Source organism: Sorex fumeus, unplaced genomic scaffold, assembly GCF_029834395.1.
Source record: "Sorex fumeus unplaced genomic scaffold, SorFum_2.1 ptg000075l, whole genome shotgun sequence".
Classification (NCBI taxonomy): Eukaryota; Metazoa; Chordata; class Mammalia; order Eulipotyphla; family Soricidae; genus Sorex; species Sorex fumeus.
The window spans coordinates 15,293,802-15,302,187 of record NW_026606132.1 but is presented as its reverse complement, the minus strand read 5'-3'; the positions used below and the strand labels follow the sequence as shown (position 1 = coordinate 15,302,187).

General features: G+C 36.1%; 1 non-coding gene across 1 annotated transcript; it reads right to left on the bottom strand.

Moving 5' to 3' along the window:
- Positions 1–1,825: 1,825 nt before the first annotated feature.
- On the bottom strand, positions 1,826–1,945 carry LOC130038446 (5S ribosomal RNA). Its single transcript, XR_008794684.1, has one exon. It is a non-coding gene; the product is annotated as a 5S ribosomal RNA (ribosomal RNA).
- Between the last annotated feature and the right edge of the window lie 6,441 nt (positions 1,946–8,386).

Genomic DNA, 8,386 nt, shown 5'->3' with positions numbered 1-8,386 from the left:
AATTAGATTTTTAAAAATCATCTACAATGAATATTTTCTTGGTTATCAGGGAAACTAAATTTGAATTTTAAATATACATAATGAATTCATATTTTCTTCACTTGACTACTGAAAAGAAGTTCCACATTTTTTCAAAGGCATGTTCTTACTAACCTTATGCCTCTTAAATCCCAAAACATAGCATAGGGACTTGCAAATAGTAGAAAAGTGTGGATATTCATATCATGATGATAAAAAGCTACACTTCCATAGAAAAGATAAAGCATTGGAGGATTTCAGAATGAGGGGGAAAGTTCTCAAAATAATTGCATAAACTTTGCAACAACAACAACAAGAACAAAACATAAGAGAATTAAACATATCCTGGTAGAATGACCTCCTTGGCCAATCAGTAAGAGTTTGCTTCTGCAGGGATCTATGCCGTACTATTCTTTGAAAATAATGGATGCAGAAGAATATTGTGACTTTTGTCAACATACGTGGGTTGTTGTTAAAACTCATTATACATCGATGGTTTGGAATTTACAAGAAAAGAGGAATAACTTTTATTCTCCAGTAGCAAATAGAAAAAGTTCTCCATAGTTTATCTGAAGACGAAACAAAAGAAAACTTGTGACAAGGAAGAGTCTCTAGCACAATATAGGGCCTATTCACATAAGAGTTCCATTCCAAGATGTGATACTCCAAACAATTTCCTGATAATAAAAAAAATAGTAAGCTTTATTAAAGCAAATCAAGTTGGATTGAACTGCACTGTAGCACTGTCCCCCTGTTGTTCATTGATTTGCTAGAGTGGGCCCAGTAATGTTTCCATTGTGAGAATTGTTGTTGCTGTGTTTGGCATATTGAATATGTCACAGGTAGCTTTCCAGGCTTTGCCTTGCGGGCAAGATACTCTCAGTAGCTTTCTGGCTCTCCGAGAGGAGCAGAGGAATCGAACCTGGGTTGGGTGGGTTGGCCGCATGCAAGGCAACTACCCTATGTGCTGTGCTATCTCTCCAGCACAGATGTAACTATACATGAAAAAATTGAGATATAAATGCACTCTAATGTTGAATCTGAAGGTCAACAAAAGAATTGGAAACACTCTTGTTCTTAATAACTTTTGTTTTTCCTTTAGATTGATTGACTATATTTGAATCATCCCTCCTGGTGATTTCTCATGGGATACCATGTCGTGCTGGGGGTCAATCCCAGGTTTAATTTTTGAGATATCTTTATTGTTTTATTTATTTATTTTTTGGGTGGGGGAAAGTGATGGCAAATCCAGCTGCACTTAGGGCTTACTCCTGGCATTGTGCTCAGGGATTACTCCTGGTCAGTTCAGAGAATCATATGTGATGGCAGAATAATTAAACTTGGGTTGACACCATGCAAGGCAAGCTCCCTACATTCCATACTCTGGAAAGTTAGCTATATATAAACTCTGGCCCTGAGCTATCTTTCTTAATACAGTTCTCTTGTGCATATTTATAGGCAAACTGAAATTTGCTAGTTTGATCATTTTAAGGCATGTGTTAAAGTAAATAATGACAACACTGATGAGGATGATAATAATATCCCCTAGTTTTATTTAATAAGGCCCTCCCATTGATCATCGATTTGCTCGAGCGGGCCCAGTAACGTCTCCATTGGAGACTTTGTTGTTACTGTGTTTGGCATATCGAATACGTCACGGGGAGTTTGCCAGGCTCTGACGTGCGGGCGAGATACTCTCGGTAGCTTGCCGGGCTCTCCGAGAGGGGCGGAGGAATCGAACTCGGGTCGGCCATGTTGGCTGCATGCAAGGCAAACGCCCTACCACTGTGCTATCGCTCCAGCCCAAGGCCTACAGCACCCCGGTATTCCCAGGCGGTCTCCCATCCAAGTACTAACCAGTCCCGACCCTGCTTAGCTTCCGAGATCAGACAAGATCGGGCGCGTTCAGGGTGGTATGGCCGTAGACCACTATTTAATAATAAAATATAGAATATAGAACCCATACTTCTGGGTGTTTTCCTTTCAAATCGTGATTGATATTCTTACATCCTATATTGCCTTTTACCTGGCCTTCCACTGCTGCTAAGCCAGTCCTCTAATCATGTACTATGATGTAACTAGATCATCTGAGAATGGTTCCCTCAGTAGCATGAGAATCTGTTCGTTGTTCCTCTCATATTCTACTGTAGGTTTTTTGGATGCTATTGTGTAAGACATCAGCATTCACTCATGCACAATCACAACTATGAAAGGGTTAACGTTTCATGAAAAGTGTAGAAATTTCACTAAGAAAATTATGATGCTCATTAAATCTATAAAAAGCATGAATAACTTCAGTATACCTAAACCTCTATAATTTTAGTATATGTATGTTCTATGCAATATTGGAACTGTAATTACAATAAAATATAATTGCTTTAATATAATCCAATGTAACTGAGTATTCTGTATTTCATATGCCACTTTCGGGTTAATTATGGGTTTACATTTGGCCTCTACAGGATTAGAACGAAAGTTCAGTAAATGTTTCTTGAATTCCATGGATGAAAATCTGAGATTCATCCTATGCAGTAACTCAGAAGAGCCTAGTGGAGTAATGCAGCAGTTACCTACAGTCATGAGCAGATCTGTGTCATATGCCTGTATTATTTCTCCCTCCTTGCCCGTTTCACGGTTAATGAATTCCCTATTCTTGCTCCTTGCGGTCACATCCCCAAATAAGCTACTTGCATAAAAGCTTTTCTCTTATTTTCTTGTCTCCCTACCCCGACTTCACCTGCCTCTGGAATCAAGGAAAACACTGAAAATGGTAACAGTAAATTCTATTTAGTTATAGAAATGTTAAACCTAGACGGATAGCCTTTTAAAATGTGAAAACTGATTTCTAGAAGTTAAATTATATTGTCTAAGTTTACATTGATTAACCAGGGCAGGTGTGAACTTACACTGGAGGTGGCTCCTGACTTCTGTTCGAAACTCTGTAACTAGATTGTTTATGTTTATTTCATGCTACTCTTTAAAAGAAAAATTAATTTAAAATTTTCTTAAAATAGTATAGTATCATCTTTAGGAAAATAACATAGATAATTTATTATAGGAATAAAAAAATCTACACTCAAATTCCCACCAAATAAAATGAACTCATAATAGCAATTAGACTCATACTCTTTCAAACATCTTTTTAGCAGAGAATAAAATTAGAATCAATACAAGGCAACTAACATTTACTTGTATAAGCATGTGTGTGTATATGTGTGTGTGTGTGTGTGCGTATAATTGAATTTTCTCAAATAAGAAAAGGAACAGAAACCAAAGAAAATGCTTCAATTCATATTCACACTTCATTATAATAAGAAATAGTATTTCTTAAAATATCCCTTAAGAGTAATAAAGTGATCATAACCACACAGAAAAATCGGACTCATTATTGGTTTTAATTAAATGTTTCCTTTTTGTATAGTATTAATTGACTGCTCATTGTGAAAGATGAGGACATTAGCTAGCTCACATTTTTTCCTCTCCCTGGTCCTCCATCTTTGAATTTTTGTGAATTATGTCATCATTCCTTCTACATCTTCAAGTTCTTTAATGCCCATATCCAGTTTCATGAAGATATTTTCCAAAATTTCCTTTTATTACTTTTATGATCCAAAGGATCGAAATCTCAGTGACCCCTGCGCTACTCCACAGCTGTTCTATTCATAAGGTCTTTATTTTGAATCGTCTCTTAATTAGCTACAGATTTATTCATGAAATAAAGATTTTGTTTGCTTTCCTGTTTTAAAGAAGAGTTCTTAGAACCCATGGTATTTTAGTTCTTTTCTTTTGTTAGCATGTCTGCTTATTACCCTTGTATTTGAATGGTAACTATTTTTTGACACAATTTTCCCAGTTCTCATTTTCCTTCCCCTTGAGAATTTAAAGGTATATTTTCATGATCTCTGGCCTTTCAAGTTAGGATAGAAATCAGATTTTTTTCCTATTTGCAGATGATTTGCTTTTCTAGTCCAGATTCTGAAAGAATTATTCTTTTATCCTAGAAATCCAATAACCGAACTAGGCTATATCTTCAAGAAAATCCTTATGAAAATTTTATGCAAGTCTTTTTCAGTCTATATGTATCTGTGTATTTTGCATTTTTGTACCCTTTATAATTGCCACATGCTATGATGCATGCTTAAACACATGAATCTATTTCATGTAATTATATGGGACTTAAAGTATTTGGTATGTATTATTTTGAGACTGTGTCCAGTGGTTCTCAAAGTCTCTTCCTGACCCTGTGCTTGGGAGTCACTGCAGGCAATCCTTAGTGGACCATGTGGTAGTGGGGATTAAACCCAGGATTCGCCCATGCAACTCACGTGTTCGATTTTTTGAACTACCTCCTCAGCCCAAGGAACTTACATTTTTACTAAAGTATCATAGTTTATAATATCATTGATATGATCATTTTAAGCTTACATTCTACTGCACCAACCATCAGAGTGACAGTACCCCTCCGCACTACCCCAAAGTCCTTTCTACACACCATCGTCCTCAACCTTAGAAGGCTTTGTTGTCAATTCATGTGACAATATCTCAGGGTTAGTTTTCATAAATCATTGCTTCTTACTTTGATTTCTTAAAAATGATTACTCCATATCACATATGAGTGAATAATCTGACATTAAATGCATAATTATGATTCCAGTTCCATCTGAGATTTGAAGAAACAAAATGCCCACATTTGGAGTCTCAGCACTTTTATATGGCAGCATGAAGGCTGAAAAATTGATGAGCCACTGCATTGTTTTAGCCATTACTTTGCAAGATCAGAATATTGGTAGAATTGGTAGAATGCAAGCCAGAATCGGGAAAGTGGTATCATGAGAGAATTCACACACAAAGGTGTACCTGTCAGATTTTAATTTCAACTTCCTTGGTGGTATTTTGAAACTTAACATTTTACTCCATTAAAGGGAATCCATTTTGTCACAAAAGCCAGTCTAGTTAAGATGTGCAAGATAGTTCTGGGATATTTTTTAAGTCATGGAGAAGCAAACTTCAATGAATAAATTAAGGAAAAATGTCAGGGAACTGGAGCATGACCTGATACTTTCAATGTGTTTGCTTGTGGACTGTCTCCTACCCTTAAAGGAAAGTAAGCTCATATGTAATATTAGAATTCGACACTTTTATTCCTTTCTTGTAATGTCTAGGACGGAATTTATATTCATTCAGGCTCCAGTTTGAGGGCTGTGTTTTAGTGCTTTGCCCATTTTTTCAGTATCATGAGATCACGGAGCAAATGAGGAACCCAACTGAGGAATAATTGATGTACCTTTGGGTAGAATGTCTAAACTTTTACTTCGTTGAATATTTTGTCTGATTTTTGTTTATGTATTTAGTATAAGATTCACCTTATGTAATTATGAGGTAAATTTCATTCTCATACTGAGATATTTGTAGCTTTGAATCATATGTCTCATTCATTGTAGAGTTCCGGAGTCATTGTTTTTCTCACTCAGCTGCTTTTCACTATTCCCTTTTTGTGTATTTATCTCTAATGGCTATTTCTTGAATCCTAGTAAAGACAAATAAAAAATTAATAAGTAAGGGTGCCTTCCCAATATTTCTGTAAAATGTTAAATATTTATTAACATTTTCAGGTTTTCTTTTTATTAATCAGGAAGTATAGGATAAAAGTGATAGGAGGCTATCATTGAAAGTAGAAATCATTAGATTTTTTTCAGAAAGCAGTTTTTATAAAATATATGCTTTAAGGGTCTAGGATAACATACAAGGACTAAAACTCTTGCTTTGCATGCAGTCAGCACTAGTTCAATCCCTAGAACCCATTATGGTCCCCTGAATAAGCCAGGAATGATTGATCCCAGAGCACAAAGCCAGGAATAATCCTTGAGCACAGTGAGTGTGATGTAATTATCACAATCCTCTCCCCCAGCAAAATCTATAGTTTAGACATTTAGGCATCATGTCCGGCTAATATTTTTCTTAATAACTATGTTCTTTAGTTTTCATTCTTTAATGAGGTTGGTGTTTTTAATATTAGTTCAATTTTTCCATTTTTACCTCTCCACTAAGTTTTCAGAAATAATTTCAAAATTTCCTGAATAATGGCATCTTCTGAAAGTAGAACATAATGTGTTTTTTTCTCATTTAATCATTTAAACATATTAGTGTGCATAGCTGTACTCTCTAATGGTTAACACAAATGTCTCTTAAGGTCCATCAACAATATTAGCAAAATTTAGTATAAGAAATCTTTTATTTGAATAGAAATGTACTGGTTTCACAATAGATAATCATAGATAAATCAATGTTTTTCATAAGGAACAAATAGTTTATTGCTACTATAAGGTCTCGATTAATGAAGTAAACTAAAAAGAATAATCTGGAAGACTAGGATCAATAGTTTATCCTAAACTGCAACTTTGTAAGGGATCATATTCATCAAACTGATGTAGTTAACAGGAAATGAAAAGAAATATTCCATAAAACATAAAAAACAAAATTTATTAAGTTAATGGAGTAATTTTTGCTTATATTTGTTTATTTTGTTCTTTATTAATTTATCATCAAAGAAATCACATTGATCCTTCCATTTCTCAATGCAATGTAGCAAATAATAATCCAGGTGTGTATGTACCTTTCACTGCTCCATAGAAAATGAGATTGAACCACTTACAATTTAAGGAAGTGTCCACACTCCATGTTAACTCTGTCCAGAAAGCATCAGTCGTCTCAGATTTCTTCGCAAATTGCAGAAGCCTATTTCTGAAAAAAGAAAAAATCTAATGATTTATACTTTCATTGATAGCATGATAGCATGGCTCTGACCTTGTCTCACTTTTATCCCAAACTTCCTGATTACTAAAAATAAACTCTGAAAATGTTACTAAAATAAATGCAGAAGCCTAAATCTAGTGTTCAATCTGACACTAGAATCTTGATTGTCCTGATCTTCCTCTTAGGCTGAACCTATGTTCTGGAACAATTTGATAACGTTCAGTCTTGTCCAGGACATAGTCAACATAATATCAGACCAGATCCGAGACGGTAGGGTCTTTAGGAGTCAACTCAACCCATTAGCGCTGTGAGTCATGAGAAAACAGAGACCAAATTCAGGAAATGTAGTTGTTCCTTTATGACACATACAAATTCAAGATCTGAATTGGGACCATCAATTTCCAGATGTGAAATTCTTTACCCTAGGCTCCTGCTTTTCATTCACTGCTTATACATTTATTTCAACTATATTAAAAATTAATTTCCAGAACTCAATTAGCCAATTGAAGATTTTACAACGTATCAATAGTAATTTTTAGCAAATAGAACCTCTAAGGATTTTCTATAGCAGAGATGCCTAACCTTTCTTTCTTTACCTTAAAACAAAAAACGATTATTAAGTGTCCCCTGGAAATCTACTTTCTTTAACAAACACAGTATCCCGGAACTGCTCTCAAGACTACGGCCAGCCACTAAATCATCCAAGTTCTCTCCATTCCTGGAGGGCGGTGGGAAGCAGGGTTGGGAGACAGTGGTCTTTGACCTTCCTTCTCTATCACCGTGATCCTTTAACACTGTAATATTCCAGCACAACTGCTTTTTACTATCTTAGGAACAAGGCTTGTGTTGGAGCAATAGCACAGCAGGTAGGGTGTTTGCCTTGGATGGAGCTAACGTGGCCGACCCAAGTTCGATTCCTCTGCCCCTCTCAGAGAGCCCAGCAAGCTACCGTGAGTATCTTGCTCCACGGCAAAGCCTGGCAAGCTACCCATGACGTATTTGATATGCCAAACACAGTAACAACAAAGTCTCACGATGGAGATGTTACTGGGCCAGCTGGAGAAAATCGATGAACAATGGGAGAACAGTGACAGTGACAGGAACAAGGCTTGGTTTCCGAAGGCTTTCTAAGGGCCTAAATAAAGTTCTACTGCTGACAGTTGCTAAAACATTTGCACTAATAGAGGCCAGGCATTCCATTAGATTCAGTCTCACTGAAAAAGGTCTCTCTATGACACCTTAACCCTGAGCCTTACAGCCACCAACTCATACAGCATAGAAAGCACATTCTACTCTTGTCATCATAAACTATAACCTAGAACTTTTACTGATTTGTTCCCCCGTCGGTAAACGTAGATCATATGCCTCACTTCACTGTGCCCAATGCCAGGTACTCGAAAGAGAAACAAGCTCCGATTCTTAGTCTCACATTGGTCACACACAGCCTCCAACAGCAAAACTTTGCTCACAACAAAAATAAATAAATGGAGAGCTGTTTCATTTTGAAAAGTCATTTCCTTTTTCCCAAAAAGGTGACAATGGGTTCTTTATTTAGTTCTCAAGGATCAAAAGTGTTACTTGACAGTATAATTGCTCCGTGGATTGAAGAGCAATA